This window comes from Triturus cristatus, chromosome 5_2, assembly GCF_964204655.1.
Source record: "Triturus cristatus chromosome 5_2, aTriCri1.1, whole genome shotgun sequence".
Lineage (NCBI taxonomy): Eukaryota > Metazoa > Chordata > Amphibia > Caudata > Salamandridae > Triturus > Triturus cristatus.
In genome coordinates this window covers 1,066,808,771-1,066,827,198 of record NC_140588.1, presented here as the reverse complement: position 1 = coordinate 1,066,827,198, position 18,428 = coordinate 1,066,808,771, and the positions used below count along the sequence as shown (strand labels likewise).

General features: G+C 46.8%; 1 protein-coding gene across 2 annotated transcripts in view; it reads left to right on the top strand.

Annotated features, from left to right (window-relative positions):
* Nucleotides 1-18,428, top strand: part of LOC146829678 (phosphatidylinositol 3,4,5-trisphosphate 5-phosphatase 2-like) — a 737,141-nt gene that overhangs the window by 511,054 nt on the left and 207,659 nt on the right. The gene's annotated exons all lie outside the window — the stretch shown is intronic.

Below are 18,428 nucleotides of genomic sequence, written 5' to 3'. Positions count from 1 at the left end.
CTCTGGATTTCCCTTTTCTTTTCGAAACTCAGGGATCAGCAACATTGTCCTGGGGTCACCAGGGCTTTAAGTGTAAGCTTTTTCAAAATTATATACAACAAGCCATAGTTGCTGCAAATTTATCTTATGCAACTAACAGCCATTGACAAAGCCAATAGTCCTGACTTGTTGTAGGTATGATGTTATGTAGAAAGGGTTCTTCAATTAAGAGATGACACTAGAAAGTAGTGAACTGAAGTCTTCTTTCTTCAGTTACACGAACAGCACATACCCGACACATCAGTCTGCTTCAACGGTCTCACCACAACTGCCAGATACCCGAACCCTCAGCTGACACTCCCCGTACATTCCACTACTACATTCCAGCCAGCATTCCAGTTGTCATACAACTGACAACATAACATGTTACTTGTTGTATTATATACCTAGATGTAATGGCAGAAACAGCAAACACTATGCTAAGCACATATTTTTTAGCTTAAGTGTTAAAGCATCGTCCTTAATTACTTTGGCCACGCCCCTTTCAGAGACCCTCCAGTTTTTTCATCCCACTTAAAGCCCTGGCGGCTTCTGTGTGGTTGAAACACTTGTAGCACGTAAGACGCCCTGGGAACCCTTCGGCTATTCACGTTGTTTGTTCCCTGGGCAGTATTACCTCAAAGTCCAGTGCTGCCAATGACATTACAAAACAAGCATTTACAATGCATAAGGTCTCGCACTTGCGAGATTTTGGGCTATTTCCATTGTAAATGGCAATGCTTTTTGTAATCTTAAAAGGCATTATCATTTACAATACCAATAGGTCAAACGTTTGCAACAAAAAGACCTACTGTATTGCAGAGCATAGTGTCTGTGAAGCGGGGGCCGCTTTCAACGATAAAGAATAAAAAAAACAAAAAGAAGCTGAGCGTGGTGTCCCTAAAGCAGGCGCCACACTCAGCATGCAAGTTTATTAAAAAAAAAAAAAAGCTGAAAGAACGCACAGTGTCCTTGAAGCGGATGCCGTGTTCTTCTAAAAAGTAAAAAAAAAACAAAAAAAACGTTGCCATTGTGCCGTGAGTGTTGTGGGAGTAGGGGCCAGCCACTTTTAAAGTTAGAGCAGCATAGCGCTCCATAGGAAAAGCAGCCGCCATTGTCCTGTGTGGGTGTGCCGCAAATACAAAAAGCGGCCGCCATTGTCCCCATTAGTCAATAAACAAAACAGTGCTCACCCACTTATAACGCAAACCCTGTAACAAGCCAAGTAAAAGGTCCAGTCCTCATGGGAGGTTACAAATGCAGATAAGGCGGTACCAAGGAGGGACTAACAAGACTATTTACTAATCAGAAGCCATCATTTACGAAGGACAATGACAAGCCCATGACAAATATGGGCGGAAAGTAGGCGAGGCTTCCAGTGCATACTACAATGCGGCATGACTCGCAGAGCGAGCAGTGCATGCGCACTGCCTGTAGGCTCGACCTAAAAACTACTAACCATCACACTTCTACAAGTTTGACACTGCAGACTTATCTAGGTCCCCAAAGCTATCCAAATGGCTTTGGTGGCAGGTATTCGTTTTTATCAATGTATATAGAATTATTAAACAACTGTTATTGTGCTCATCTCAAAATTAGATGGAAACTGCCACAATGTGGCGGACTGTATTAAGTGCCAGTGTTGACAATTAAGTGCCAGTGCCGGGCACCAGAAACCACCGGCTCAAATTAAGCACTGTCATGGTGGCATGGTCACCATAAAATGTACAAATACTGTTTTCTGGTGATTACCAAAAAAGTGGGAAAGGCACAAAAGAATACTTCTGGTCCTTATTAAGGGTTGTTTTACAACAAAAACTGCTAGATGATCTGTTTATATAACTATCTTCTTATTTTATTGGCAAACAAATCAGTTTGATGAGAAATGCTATACAAAAGGACAATAGTAGTGCATAGTACAGTAGGCGATAGGGGTGGCTAACAAAAACCAAAAAGATATCCATAGCAAAGAGATCCTACGTACCTTCATGTGAATGTCCACAGCAGCGACAGATGTTTGACGAACATAATGTGATACAACGGCAGTAACATATGTCAATATGTTTGATGGATGTGTTGCGCTTTCATGCCTCTGCACCTTCATGTACCCAGAAATACCTCTTCAGAGCTCTTCTACAGTCCTTAAGTGGGGCGCATGATCGGATGGCTGATTAAATTAAATTCTACCAACGCTTCCCAATTGAACAATATGAAACTGAAAAGATTCAGCATTGTAAATACCAGAATGTTTTGGGAAGTTAGCAGCTCTGCCAAATTCAGGGCACGCTTGAAGATGTTGTTGAATGCTCTGCCACATTCTGCAATCCTTAAACACTCTGAAAGTCTGTTAACCTGTTGTCTTGACAGGAGCTGTAAAGTTCAGAGTCACCCATAGGGATAAAATTGCAGTATCGGTATAATGAGTGGACCTTACAAGTTACTATGTAAATACTTTTCAAATATAAGATTCCCATATAGTGCCCAACATCAAGAACTTGATGCTTCTTTGTTTCTGAATATGACATTCATCCTTTCCAGGAGTCAATTCTTCCAGGAAATACCATTTAAATAGCATATGGATCATGACTTGCATTTATTCTTAAACAAGAAAGTTTTTATTTTGAAGACCAACATAAATGGGTGGTAAAGAATCAATGTATGCTTTCTGTTGGACATTGGTAGTACTTTTAAGAGTTTAAGTGCTCAGCTCCGCCACCGACACCTGGGATGATCTTGAGCACCTCTTTCATTGAGATAAGTCCTCATCAGCGCCACCCACACCTGGGATGATCGTGAGCACATCATTCAATGAGAAGTCCTCAGCTCTGCCATCGACACCTGGGATGATCTTGAGCACCTCCTTCAATGAGATAATTCCTCAGCTCTGCCACCGACACCTGGGATGATCTTGAGCACCTCTTTCATTGAGATAAGTCCTCATCAGCGCCACCCACACCTGGGATGCTCGTGAGCACATCATTCAATGAGAAGTCCTCAGCTCTGCCATCGACACCTGGGATGATCTTGAGCACCTCCTTCAATGAGATAAGTCCTCAGCTCTGCCACCGACACCTGGGAGGATCTTGAGCACCTCCTTCAATGAGATAAGTCCACCCTTCATTGAGATAAGTCCTCAGCTCCGCTACCGACATCTGGGATGATCTTGAGCACCTCCTTTAATGAGAGAGGTCCACAACTCGGGCACTGACACCTGGGATTATTGTGAGCACCTCCTTCATTGAAATAAGTCCTCATCAGCGCCACTGACACCTGGGATGATCTTGAGCACCTCCTTCATTGAGATAAGTCCTCAGCTCCGCTACCGACATCTGGGATTATTGTGAGCTCCTCCTTTATTGAGATAAGTCCTCAGCTCCGCCATCGACACCTGGGATGATCTTGAGCACCTTCATCATTGAGATCCTGTGGCATCTTGATCATTGTTCCTACTTCTTCATTTATCTATTTATCTGTATTGCAGTCAATGCTTACAGGGTCTACGCTCGACACCTAACAGGGTCTTTGTTCGGCAACCAGAGCACAGCGGAGAAGAGCCAACATTTAATCTTCAACAAAGGAACTTTTCACCCCATGTTTGAATGAGAGCAGGGACTGGGTAGAATATATAACTTTTCTTCGCATGCGTTTACTTCGCATGCCGTTACTACGCGGTCGTTAGTACGACCGCGTTGTTACTTAGCATACCTTTACTTCGCAATTCGGAACTACGAATTGCAGTAAGGGGGTGCTGCATGTTGGAATAGTATAATTTACTATTCCAACTCCAGTCTATGCGGACACTAGGGAAGGTGTTGGATTTTAAATCCAACACCTTCCCCCCTTACTGCAATTCGTAGTTCCGAATTGCGAAGTAAAGGTATGCTAACTAACAACGTGGTCGTACTAACGACCGCGTAGTAACGGCATGCGAAGTAACGCATGCTAAGTAAACGCCGCTTCCCACTGGGTAAGATGAATATAAGCAGGCGGGGACTTCAAGACTTTTGGGTGGAGAACTGCAAACCTTCTATCCCCAGGAGATTTACCTGATTGGAGAAACAACCAGTAAATACTAGTCCACTGTTAGACTTGGCATCTTTTGGCATGTTTCTCCTGAGTATTTGCTTTCTGACCTCCCGGTTGTGACTCTGTTTTTGATGGCTTAGTGTCTCTGCGCACTTTTCTCACTGCTGACCAGTGGTAAAGTGCAAGTGCTCCTGGTGTAAATTGTTTTATGGATTGGTGTTTCCATGATTGGCATATTTGATTTACTTGGCAAGTGTACCCAGTTGCCAGACCCTAATCTTCCCTTTCTTACATGTCAGTCACCCCTAAGGAAGGCCCAAGGTACCCCCGTGGGCAGGGTGCAGCGTATGTGAAAGGTAGGACATGCCTTGGTATGTATGGCATGTCCTGATAGTGAATTACTGCCAATTTCGTTTTTAACTATTGCAAGGCTACTTGTTCCCATAGGACAGAATGGGGAGTTTGTTTATAACATCTTATCACCATTACTGGCCCCGGGAAGTAGGTAGAGAAATAAAGTTTAGTATGCCTGAACTCAGAATCCAAAGAATCATCTTTTAATGAATGTGATTTTTATATTCTAAGTTTGAAAATACCACTTTTAGAAAGTAGGTATTTTCTTGCTCAGCCATCCAGTAGACCTCTGCTGGGTTTGTGGATTGTAGACCTGGGCGGTAAATTCCATTCTGACCATGGAATTTGGGTAATTTGGGTAATTTCACGTTCCACGGAGAACGCGGAATTGCCAAAAATTCCGCAATCCGCAGCTTCGTGGAATTTTTTGCTTGTTCGTGCTTTTAAAATGCGTGTTCGCGAGATATTTCTCCCCGAGCATGCAAACAGCGTTCGCAAACAGGAAAAAAGCATCGTGAACGGACGGAAAAAGCAATTCCGCGTGTTCGTGGAATTTTTGCGTGCTCGCGTAGATTTTTTACCGTCTCACGGAGCTTTGCGTAGCGCGACTACGCAAATTCTGCCCACCCCTAGTGGATTGACTGTTTGCGTTTTGGATGACAGGGGCTGGGGAGGAGCAGTGGCTCCAGATAGTCTGGGTGGGTCAGGAAAGGGCTGAATAGACCTGGGCTGCATTTAGAGTAGGGGGAGGAGATTTCCTTTCACCTCAATTGGCCTGATCTACATCTGACAGTGCCGTCTCCACCTCCTGCCAGGAAGCCACACCAAAGAGGGCAGAACTGGTTCTGGCTGGGCACAGACACTCTCAGCAGAGATGACAAAGGATTTTTGGCTTTAAAAAGTGGAGCCAAAACCCCTAAAGTTTAGAGCTCTTTTGGATCAAGAAGACTGCCAAGAAGAAGAGCTGGAGAAGCTGTGAGAAGGAACTACCGCTTTGCTGAGTGGTTTGCTGTGTTGGCCTGCAGTGGCTGCTTCTGTCTTGGGCAGTGAAAGGACTGGACTTTCTGCAATCTATTCTTGTGAGTTTCTCCAAGGGCTTGAGGTAGAGCTTGCCCCCTGTTCAGGAAGTCTCATGAACAGCAAAGACTTCAAGTTCTTCTGCCCTCAACACTGGGAACTGTATGTTTTGTACAGAAGAAAAAGCAACCCAACGCCGTCTACTACACTGCTGCTGACACTGTGTCATGAAGGCACCCCAGAGGGCACCTCCGCACTGCCGCACTGCGACCCTGGTCTCACCGACGACGCCTGCTGACGCCGCCACCAAGCCACTGCTCGCACCAAGACCTGTGGGCACCGCACTCTTCATCGCCTCACTTCACGACGCTGCTTTGTTATCCCCGACGACCACGCTCCATGCCAAAATCGATACCGCTGCTTGCACCGTGGTTCGAGGGCACCGCTCGTAAAGTTACACGACAAACCGCCCTCATCCCTACCAACGCCGGTGCCATCGGCTCCAGTTCGTCAGCTCCAGGCAGCTGGTAATCAGTCTAGATCACATTGGATCTACTGGGAGAATGATCTCCTGTATAGTGAGCCTAAGGTCGCTGAGCGTGGGTCAGCCCGTGTTCTGGTGGTACCCCAGCGCTTCGGACCTTCCTACTGGGTCTGGCTCATGACGTGCCTTTGGCAGAACATTTGGGGTGGGACAAGACCTTTGACAGGCTTGACACCCACTTCTTCTGGCCCCAAATGCAAAGGCAGTGGGATGGACATTGTAGGTCTTGCCAACTTGCCAGGCAAGTGGTAAGAGTGTGAGGAAGGTCAAAGCTCCTCTCCATCCTTTTCCAGTTGTTGAGACACTCTTTGAAAGGGTAGGGATGGACATTGTGGGGCCACAGGATCCCAAGACAGCCATGGGCAACAGGTACATCCTGGTCTTGGTGGACCATGCCACCCGGTACCCGGAAGTTATCCCTATCAGAACAACGATGGTGCCAGTAGTGGGGCGTACGTAAATGGGGATCTTTTCCCGTGTGGGGTTCCCCCAGAGAGGTTGTTTCTGACAGGGAGACCAATTTCATATCCAAGTATATGACATCCCTGTGGAAGGAATGTGGTGTAAGCTACAAGTTCACCACTCCTTGCCACCCACAAGGGAGGAAGTAGAGAGATTCAACCAGACCTTTAAGGGCATGATTAAGGGTCTAACAGAACCCATGAGGCGTAAGTGGGACGTCCTCTTGCCATGCCTTCTCTTTGCATATTGGGAGGTGCCACAGAAGTCTCTTGGGTTCTGTCCCTTTGAGCTTCTGTATGGTCTCCCTGTGACAGGACCTCTGAGTTTGGTGAAGGAAGGATGGGAGGCAGCTCTCAGGAAAACTCCCCAGGATGTATTTAGTTACATGCTGGCCTTATGAAACCAAACTGCCTGCTTCAGGAAACTCGCTCAGGCGAACCTAGAAGCAAGACAGGAAGAAATGAAGAAGTGGTTTGACCAGAATGCCACTCTGGTCGAATTTCAACCTGGGCAAAAAGTGTGGGTTATGGCCCCAGTGGAACCTTGTCCTTGCAGGATAAGTGGACTGGGCCGTTTGAGGTGGTGAAGCGCAAAAGTGATGTCACCTACCTGGTGGATTTGCAGACTGCACGGAACCCTTTGAGGGTCCTGCACGTGAACCGCCTCAAGCCCCACTTCAAAAGGTCCGAAGTGAGCATGCTCTTGGTGACAGATGATGGGGTGGAAGAGGAGAGTAAACCTCTCCCTGGCCTACTGTCCACCAAGGAGCACAATGAGTCAGTGGAAGGGGTGATCCTTTCCCTACACTGACCCTAGAACCGCAGAGCGACTGTCACCAGTTGGGACAGTTTGCCCCCTGTTCTCTTTGACCCAAGGTGTCACTCACTGGTGTACCCATGACATGAACACTGGTGACAGCCCTCCTGTAAAACACAAGATTTACAGGTTGACTGACCAGGTCAAGGCTAGCATCAAAGAGGAGGTCTCGAAGCTGATGGTGTTTGGGGTGATCGAGCCCTCCAACAGTCCTTGGGCCAGCCAAGTGGTCTTGGTCCCAAAGGCTGCTGCACCCGCTGCCACTCCAGAACTACGGTTTTGTGTGGACTACCGTGGGCTTAATGCCGTCACCAGGACTGATACGCACCCCATCCCCAGGGCTGATGCTTAATAGACCTGGGCTGCATTTAGAGTAGGGGGAATAGATTTCCATTCACCTGAATGGGCATTGGTTGCCTCTGACAATGCCGTCTCCACCTCCTGCCAGGAAGCCAGGGGCGTAACAATGGTCCCCGTAGCCCCCACGGTGCGAGGGGGCCCCGCGCTCCAGGGGCCCCTTCACTCAGCAGAGCCAGCAAGCAAGCCTCTCAAGTCTTCATGAATAAAATGGTGAGCAGGGCCTCCCCTCCCCATAAATTAAATGGTGCGCGCACGGCACGCCACGGCCTGTTCATTAAGTAAATAGTGCCGCGTGCCATGCGCAAGCCCTGCTGGCCTCTTAATTAATTAAATGGTTGGTGCACAGTGCGCACGCGCCGGGCCCCGGCCGGGCCTCTGCGGCTGTTTGTAATTAAATGGTGCGCGGCGGCACGCTGTTGTCTCCACGTCTGCGTGGTCTTCAGGGTGGGGCATAGGGTGGGGCTTGTGACCAATGCCATTGTCATGTGCATTGCGCAGCGCAAATTAAAAGTACACGGCGCCGTGCCTTGTGAGGCATCCCAGGACTAGAAGGACCTGCATCACCGTGTGGCCGCTGGGCAAAATTGAAATTAATACTAGCTGCCGCAGCGGACTGTTAGGGTCACACGGTGCCCCTCACTCTGTCCTCTGGGCAGCTCAGGATCCCCTTAGGCCATTCCAGTACACTTCCGGGGACCCAGCACTCCTTGTCATTGACTCAGCAGCCCGCTGAGATCCCAGTCGCTGGCTCTGGCGTGCTGCTGTGGCCCCTTTCACTCACGCAGCACTCTGTGCTGACACCAGGACGCCCCCTCATTCATTGCAGCGTGCTGCTTGGGCCACGGGATCCCAATACAGACCCTGTAGGGGTTCACCACCCACCTTCAGTATCTCACAACGGGATTCTCGGTCGGGAACTCGTGGATACCCCATCTGGCACCCTGTAGGATACCCTGTTATCGCCTCTAGCCTATGACCCCTGCACGGACTTTGAAGAAACTTCATTCTTCAGTCAGGCGTTCTGCGGTGGAGTCCAGGACACACAGGTAGGTGCCCTTCCCGTCTTCTGCCGTCAGTACCAGTGAGCACTGGTATGGGCACCTGGGCACTCTGGGGCAGCCCTGGACCCGCACAATGGTTTGGCCAATGGCTTTGAGGGCGTGTGCCTGAGAGAATAGAGACCTGCACGTGCATTGCCCGGCACACACAGGGTGATGCTCACGCACCCCCTAAACTCCCCCAGTATCCCTAGCGACCAGACCACCTGGTGACCTGGGGCTAAGCAGGGTCGGACTGGCCTTTAACGCAGTGCCAGGAGGAGGGTGGTCCGGCAGGTCTGTGTGTGGGCCTGTTTTAAAGTCTGGAGGGCCGGGTATCCTATTGATTACTCAGATATATCCACAAACAGTGCCTGCAGCAAGTACAAATCCATGCAGTCTCACATACATTACAACACACTTATACCTCGTTTCAGAACTGCACTGATCTGCATGTGTGGGCCACTTCTTTAGCTATCTGATTCACCAATGGGGGCACTTTATTTAGGAACTGGGCTTATTTTCTGACCCATCCCAATCCTGGGACTAAGGGGCCCTTCGAAAGAGTTGGGTGGGGCGGGTGAGTGTGCGTGTGGAAGGGATAGGTGGCCAAAGAATCTAAGGATACCCTCAGTTACTGAAGAGGTATTTGAAATCAAATAGAGTCACAGATCACCCTGGACTTTTCACCAAACTTGCCTTTGCGAAGGCTTGTTTTTCTTGATTGAGTGGAGAGGGGCTCCCACAGCAGGATCCTGCCTTAGAGAGCACAGTGGCGGGCAGAGGAGGAGGGGTGGCTGGGAGCACTGAACATGCCTCAAAAATCAACCAAAGGCCATCCCACATATTTTCTCACCATAGCAATGAAAAGGATGGGTCTGAAGGCTGTTATTTGGCTCCCGGATGCCAGAACAATGACAGCTAAAAGGTGGAATTCTACCTTGTTAGCCTCCTGCTATTATCGAGGGGAACGCTGCTTAGCGACTTCGCACTATACCTTAATTTAAGAGGGGTCTCAGGGGATTGAAGCGTCCCCTGCAGGCTACAGTGTGTAACCATTTGTTCACAGGTTTGAATCTTGGTGGATCCGTTCAGACTTTCATCCTTGCGAGATAGATAAATCATCAGCGTTGGACTGTGAAACAGAAAGCATCCACTGAATGGTATGCTCTATTATCCATGGGCCTGGCCTGGGGGAGACACGCGGGTGTGACAACAACATACACCAAGGCACCAGTCAGGCCACTTTCGACACATGCAGCAGCACGTTACAGGCACTCTTCACAGCAGCGACACGCGAGCTACAGCACAGGTCTGCGAGGGGCCCACCCTCCAAGTCACAAGCATCAGAGCTATGCTCTCACACGAGACACACACTCTCGGGAGGGCCACAGCCTCACTGCAAGGTTCTACAAGGAGGGGCGGACAACCCCCTCTCTTCTGGTGGTATAATCCCAGCTGACATTCTCCACGTAGAGGGGAGGGGGAGGGCGCGGGCGCATGTGAGCAGAGAGCGCAGGAGCCTGGTGCCCACGTTTAGCACATCTGGGAGTACACCATGCTGAGCAGAATGTGAGGAGTTGGGGACATGGACAAAGCCTGAGGTGGAGGCCGGTGCAAAGAGGAGCCTGGAGCCACATGGAAAACGGCACGTGGGGTCTGGAGTACGAGGAGATTGTGTGCGGGGCATGGATAGCTAGGCTACTGTGCCGGGTCACATAGACAGACAGTGTGGGGAACACTTGAGCTGGAGACACCTGGGCAGAAACCGCGAGGACCCACGGGTGCATGGAAATACTTTATGAATAGCGTGGGAATCTTAGACAGCATAAGGAGCTTGGGGTGCACAATATGAGGGCCCCGGGGGCAAATAGAGAGTGGGGGGAGCTTGGGGTACATTGACAGTGCATGGGCTTGGTGGGGCACATGAACAGTGAGGAGTATGGAGCACGTGGGCAGAGTGAGGGGCACGGGCACAGCACAGCTTGGGGAACACGGACACACAGTGCGGGGGCCTGGGCCACATCGACAGACAGAGAGAGGAGCTTGGGGTACATTGACAGTGCAAGCGGCCTAGGGCATGTGGACAGATAGTGTGAGATGCGTGGTGTACATGGACAGGCAGATTAGGGAAAATGGGGTAATTAGACACTTAAGGAACCTGGGGCAAATGAACAGATAGTGTGAGAAGTTTGGAGTACACACACTGTATGCAGAGCTTGGGGTTCAAAACGACCCCCACAAGAACAATGAGCACCCGAAGGACTCACACTGGTAGAATTAGCGGCAATGGGGTGTATACCTAAATTGGGCACCTTTGACTGTATTTTCTCTTTGTTGCCCCGCTTTAACAAATTTCACTCTTCCCAATGCCTTCCAAGCATAGTTATAACCATCTACCCTGCCCAACCCAAAATGGAGCGAAACTTTGCTTATCTGCAGTCGAGTGAGGGTGTAGAAGTCAAGGGGGAGGGAGTGGAAGGGTAGGAGCAGGAGAGGAGTGTAGGGTCACTTGCGCCCTATTGATCGGTCCCAGGGCCACTGCATAGCGGCAGGGGCTTAGACGACCGAGTACCTTCGTCTGACGCCCACTGCATCCCTACAGGCGGCCTCGAACAGCTTGACAATTCATGATACAGTGTTAATGTGGTAGATGCAACACACGACGGTGCACTATTCATTCCAAATGCTGTGTTGCGTCACTTTTCAATCCTGTATTCATAAACTAATGTTTTGTGTTTGGCACACTATACACAGCTGTTAATCCCTTTCCTACACCTACACTATAAAAGAGCTGTCAGTCCCTATCCTAAAACTGAATTATAACACTATCAACCCCTATCCTACACCAGCACCATAACACAGCTGTCAATCACGACCATACACCTGCACTGTAGTACAGCAGTCAATCACTATCCTACACCTGCACTAAAAGACAGTAGTTAATCCCTATCCTACTCCCGCACTATGGTACAGTAATCAATCCCTATCCTACACCTGCCCTGCAGTACAGCAGTCAATCACTATCCTACACCTACACTATATTACAACAATTGATCACCATCCTACACATGCGCTATTGTACAACAGTCAATTCATATCCTACACCCACACTATAATACAGCAATCAATCACTATCATACACCTGCAATATAGTACAGCAGTCAATCCCTATCCTACACCTGCACTGTAGTACAGCAATCAATCACTATCATACGCCTGCAATATAGTACAGCAATCAATCACTATCATACGCCTGCAATATAGTACAGCAATCAATCACTATCATACGCCTGCACTATAGTACAGCAGTCAATCCCTATCCTACACCTGCCCTGCAGTACAGCAGTCAATCCCTATCCTACACCTGCCCTGCAGTACAGCAGTCAATCCCTATCCTACACCTGCATTGTAAGACAGTACTTAATCCCCAAACTGTCAGGCTGTTTCTTCATGTCCTGTTGGTAGTAGGGAGCACCTTGCAGTCTGAGGGGTGATAAGGCATTGCTCCCCTACTCATCCAGGACTCCTGGAACACAGTTATATCCACGTATATGTACGTCACCACTGTTGCTGAGCAGTCGAGGCCTAACTCATGTGAGGTGCTGTGAAGGACAATGTCCTCTCAGATTTAATACTTTGCACGGTGACGCATATGCGAAGTTGTCACACATTAATAAAACAGTTAAACATGAAGGATACTTAAAACTTGTAGCCCCAGATTTACTATAGTTTTGCATGGTGCTCGCATGACGAAAGCAGTAGCATTTATCAACTTCCACGAAGAAAAAACAAACCTAACTATGACAATGCATCACAGCTTAATATGATGACCCTAGCAGAATCCATGAAAATAACCCCCAGGAATACTGTACAAACACATCCTGTTTAACTCAGCTCTGCGTATGAGTCCTGTACCTATATATATATAGATATAGATATATATATCCAAAACTGTGAGTTACTCCTTCCGGTCAGCTCGGGACCCGTGAAGAGTGGCGCACGCACCGGCGGAGAGAACCGGTATGTAAACAATACGTAAATCCTCAATAAGTGCGCTCTCAGAAACACCAACTCGTGTAGAATGTAAATACCGCTGTTTATTCACAACGCGTTTCACTTTAGACAAGCTTGATCACGTGAACTTTGTGCAACCAATGACAGCCGAACTTATAGTAATCATGGAAATCAAAAACAAGAAAGCAAACATGAAAAGGGGACTAGTAGATTCCACATGGCAGACATCTTGGAATAGAACGTTGTGCATTGATAACGGTTTAAGTGCCTTAGATGCCCATGAATGAACATGTTTGAATGATAAATGCAAATAAAAATTACAGCATACTGCTGGGGCACATGTGTATACATGAATACAAGCAATGAACGATCAGATATAATCAGATATATTCAGTGTCAATATGCAGAAACTTATGTCATAAATTATAACAATAGTGGTCTGGCATGAGAGATTGGTGGCAGTAAATGTGCCTCGATATACAGATAACTCGTATCAAGTCTGGTGTGTATTGTATCATCGCCACATATTCTCGAATTACCAGTCAGTTCTGACGTATCTCATGTGCTCCAACTGTGAGTCAAATGAGCTCACACGATGTGTGTCTTTGTATAACTATAACTGCTGAAGTGTCAAACAGATAAATATATGTATACACATCAGATCTCTAACAAGGACAAACTAATTATAGTTGGTAAAATGATTGACAATATGGAGGTATCACTACTATATTGTTGTTACGTATTGTCGAAGAAGGATAATCGGGCAAGTGCTCATAGCCTTGTAAGTAATATGCACAATATCCAATAACATACTCCTTCATAAGTGTCCATTGACAGTTCTCAAAGTCCCATGTTCCAGAAGTTGTCACCCCCTATATAAACAGCTTCATATGGTATCAAGGCAAGTGCCTGTAATCTTGAGCTGATCCTCAGCGTTCAGCCTGCATCTTGTGTACCAGTTGCCTAATGAGTTCAGCCGTCAACAAAATGTGAGTGACATACGTGCTCCTGATGTAAGAGAAAAAGGGTAGGTGGCCCGTGCTGGTGAATGCTGGTGAGTGGGCCCCTTCCTTTCCTCCTATGCAAAAACAAATAAGAAAAAGAAGAAAAAACCAATTAAAATAAGGATCACTTGATCCTAGACATGTCAATGTGCAAATTCTACATTAAGTAATTTCCGTAAATCACTGCTGAGGAAGAGGAGGATCAACAACATCTACCAAGAAAACACAATAAAAGCGGCACAAAAGGAGAAAGATGAAAACCGGCAAAACAGAGCATAAGTACAATGGGAAGGATGAATGTCAAATATCACTACTGTAGCTTGTAAATACATCCATTCTCCGTTGTGCATGCAGAATCATGAGACTTAATTAAAGAGCATAGGTAAAAGCACAGAGAGAAAGAGAAACAGAAACAATATATAGGTACTCTGTACGTCATCGGAGTCCAGGAGTTATTCTTTAAGGTGTATCGATAACTCTTCTTGGTTCAATCCTCCTGGATTTTTTGTTTGGAAGTCAATAATGTATTTAGACCAATGTTCCTTCTAATTTTTTTCCTCTGTGTGCGGCAGTGTAGGGTCTCTGTGCGCTGCAGCCATGGCTATGTGCGCCAGGAACCAGACCGTGCGTGTGTGCAGCGCCAAATATCACTCCAAACTTTTGCTTAAAAATCTGAGAAGATGGTGCATTTCCACACATACAGTGCCACGTTAAGTGTCTTAAGGCAAATTTGCAATTTGGATACACCCGCCACGACATGAGTTGGTTACACAGGCAAGTACACTTCATGTTTACAAAAGCACAAGACTCCAACGGTGGTGCCATCATAAGATTTTACTAAAGATTCTTAACTGGAGCACTGTTCATTGGGTGGGTAAATTTTGAGAGCCTACACAAGATTACATATACACAATAAGTTGTGGAATGGAATCTTTTTGCTGTAGCCTGCAGCGTTCACCTTCATTTAGCAATTTCAACTATTGCCAAATACTGTGGGATACATTGCTTAATTTGTAAAACAATAAGTGCCGGGGCTCAAAGCTTAGCTCAGAAGATGTGCATTGTTTTCTGTCTGTGGCCCTGGATGAAAGTTTGTCGAGGAAAAATATGTAATGGTCCTCAGGGTGCGGTAATGATGGAATCCGCAAAGGTTTAGTGGACTCTGGTGCCCCAGAGTTGTCCCTTAGAAGGTCTGGAAGGAGAGCTATCCCACCTGCTTACATAGGGGAGTATTTAAGATAGATATACTCTTTACATGTTAAGAAACATGCAACACGAAACCTTTTTCGCATTTATCTTTTCCCATGTATAAATATATATTTGTATTATAAGTTGCGGGTCCAAAAACGTATACGGCGCCAGCGGATCTTAGACTGGTGCGGATGAAGGACGCCTTCTTGGGCATTTGCTAAGTTTTTGTGCAGGCACTCCCGTGGCACAAATTTGCGTAAGCGCAAAGGATTGCGTCTATTTACTTTTCATCACAAAAGCCCTTCATGGCATCGCAAAACCGTGCAGCCCCCCATGAGCGCCAGCACACCTGTTAGTGTATTAAGGGCTTGATGTCTTAGACTATTGGAATTTTGCAAGATTTATTTGGAAGAGTGAAGTTGCAACGATCAAATAATGGTTGGAATAAGCCACCTGCTCCAACATTCTAGCGAGTGTCATCATTGTGGCGTTCCCCTGTTTAATTTAGAGCATTGCTACATTATTGACCAGAACGTTGAGATATCTTTATAGCCGTTCTGACTCCTCTGTCACATTTGCTACATTCTCTGTCCTCTCGCTTCTGTCAATAACTCGACTAGAGATCATTTAATGATAATTGTAGGCCCCTATGGTGTTGTCATATGCAATATTAGAACGCTGGGAACTTGAGAGCTTTTGGAGAAAATGGGAATGTCAGCTAGTGGTAAACTGTATTAAAAAAAAAACCTGCGCCTTGAAAGTTCTAATGCTGTAATGCGTAGAGCCGCAGAAGACACACTTTTGAATTGCTAACGTGCCCTAAAGCCAGGGAAACGATGTAGCTGGGTTGGCAGTAGAACATGAATTGGTGAAGTTGGCGGTCTGACGGCAGGCCGGGTGAGTGCCTCGAATCTTCACCACATCTTTCCTTGGAAAAGGTTGTGCATAGCCCGAAGTCCTTCCCAGTCATGGATCGTATTATTAAAAAAAAACAAAAGAAAGTGACCCTTAATTGTGGTAGCCCTCTAACCTGCCGCAAGAGGCCATGTGGACCGTTTCTGGTCCCCTTCCTTAATTTTTGCTCTTGCCTTGAAATTAAACCTAGCATTGCGAAGCAAGGCTTTAGTTAGCAGCTTAGACCATAGCGGCAGGTTTTAAGACTATATCTTATCTGCTATGAGCTTAGCCAGGTGACGGTAAAGTATGCTGCTGTGATGTCCTCCTGTGCCATTGGGGCAGATTGGCATAGCGTTATAAAACGTTTTTTCTTGATATGTAATGAAAGAAGAAGTTGGAAATAGTGTTTGTAGGTGTCACAGAGTTGTTGCAGAAAATTCCTGATCTGAAGAGGAAGGGAATGGACAGAGTTGCATTTGTGGAACAGCTAACTGCTATAAATGGATGCTCCTTTCTTCATTTGAGGAAGGGCTGGAAGACGGAAACAAACACTGAAAGTTTCCGTTCCTATTCTGATGAATATTAGGATAAAAACTGTCCCGACAAGTAATGAGTCCCCAGTGAACGAAATCTTCTGTACAAGAAACATAAACCGTATTTTGGATACTTTGATAGTGCAGAGATGCCTAAAGGTTTGTAGGGCCTGGAAAAGCTGCATACGTTGAAACCGGGTGGTAAGATGAGGTGTTGTTCATGTCAACGCTTTCTTGGGCATTCAGGGTTCATCTCAAAGTGAAACTTTCCGTTATATTCCGTAGCAAATGGATATAGAGTGGGGTGATTAGCGCGCTCTACAAATACTTATTGATAGCTTTTGCGGGAGGTCTTTCACGACGCGTGACCCTTGGTCGAATGCCATCGTCTTGTTAGGCTCGTAGATGTGAACTTGGGAAGAGTTCCTTTGTTCAGGGAGACAAAAGACATTGTCATACATATGGTCTGTGGTCCAACATTTAAAAATTTAAAGGTAGCTGGTTGCTACTCCGTTTGTTTCCACGCTTGCAACCTTGCCTGGTCGCTTCTTATGCACCAGCAATCAGTGTGACTCTTTCGGCAGATTGACAGTTCCTAATCTGGACCAAATATTCTGATTGAAAACGGTCTTCCTGCACAGTCTTGTGGAACCTGCAGTTTTGTGACGAGTTTTCCCAATTTTACCTCTTGTAAAGCACTGCAGTAATCAAAATGAGTGCAAATAGCACTTTGCCTCTGAACATGTAAATCGCTTTCAGATAGGAAGTGGAACATCTTGCAAAGATATTTTAGGATGAAACTTCCAGAAAAATCTGTCTTGGCTCGAGCATCAAAATCAAAGCAGTGAACACGAATACACAGTTTTGGCACAGTATGATGTGAAACCAGAGCGCGGGTGCGGCTGTGCTTCGACAGAGTAAGCGCTCTGGTGATTCAGTCTGATCTGTAGTAAAACACACTCTTCGCGCAGTCTGACTATGCATAGCCATCTTGAATCTGTAATAGTGCTCATTTAGTGCAGTGCAGAAAACTGTGGAAGTAACGCTAGATTGTCTTTGCTGTGAGTTTACCAACTGGTTCTCTTAATTTTTCAATAAGTAAAAATGTGTTTGTTGCTGGGAGCCAAAGCACAAGCAAAACTATGGCTACCCTCTGATTACCTGAATGAACTTTAACTTTCACACTGTCGTCCTCTGTCTGTTTCCGGAGCAGAGAGCAGGGAATCCCTGTGTGTCAGGAAAAGGCAGGCTGAATGTGATTGGTTGCTGATTTCGATTATGCAGATTTTTAAAGCAGTGAGTCGCCCAGGATCTACTGAGAATGCGTTATTGCGAAGAATGCATCTGCCTGTGCATCTTTAGATTGCTATATTATGATGTTATACAGCCATATGTTTTTGTTGGAGTTGATGATGCCGAACCTTTTCTTACTGTACGTAAGAAGGGTTTTTACTTTTTCTGTCCGTGTGAGCTGCAATTATGTGTAATAAGACTTTGCGGACAGTCATGCGTTAACAGATGCTGTTTACTTTTGACGTTGAAGACCGTTCATCTCTCCCTTACAGGAGAGCTGGGGAAAGGCAACACAAAGGGTCGCAAGCAGTCTCAAACGACATGTGCTTAAACACATGCTGTGTTTGACACCTCATTTTCGTACAGTGCACAGCTGGGGCTGATCGGGCCCCTTTGAGTTACTATTCATGTTAATTGCAGCGCCCGTGTGTGCTGCAATTAACACGAATACTTATTCAAAGGACCCCTCTCAGCCTCACAGCTGTGCACTGCAAGACGTCGTCTCCCGCAACGAGGAAATGGCAGTTTTTCGCGCCGCTCGCATTTTAAACGCGGCGGCGCGAACGGTGTCGCTGGAGTGCGCGCTAAATACAGCACACTGCGCGCTTAGGGTGACTTCTGTGCGCGCGCGCTCACCCGCGCAGCTTATTGGGAACAGTGATTTAGACTCCCTCTGTCTTAACATGAGTAACCTATTGCCACCCCTGGGATGTTTCTCTATCTGTTCCAGAATGAAAAAACTCATATCTTTGGTGTTTGAGAAATGTCTCTCTCTAAAGTGTCGCGCTACGGGATATTTGGGGTCAAAGTTGTTAATGGCCCTCCCATGTTCTAAGATGCGCTTCTTTGCCATACAGGT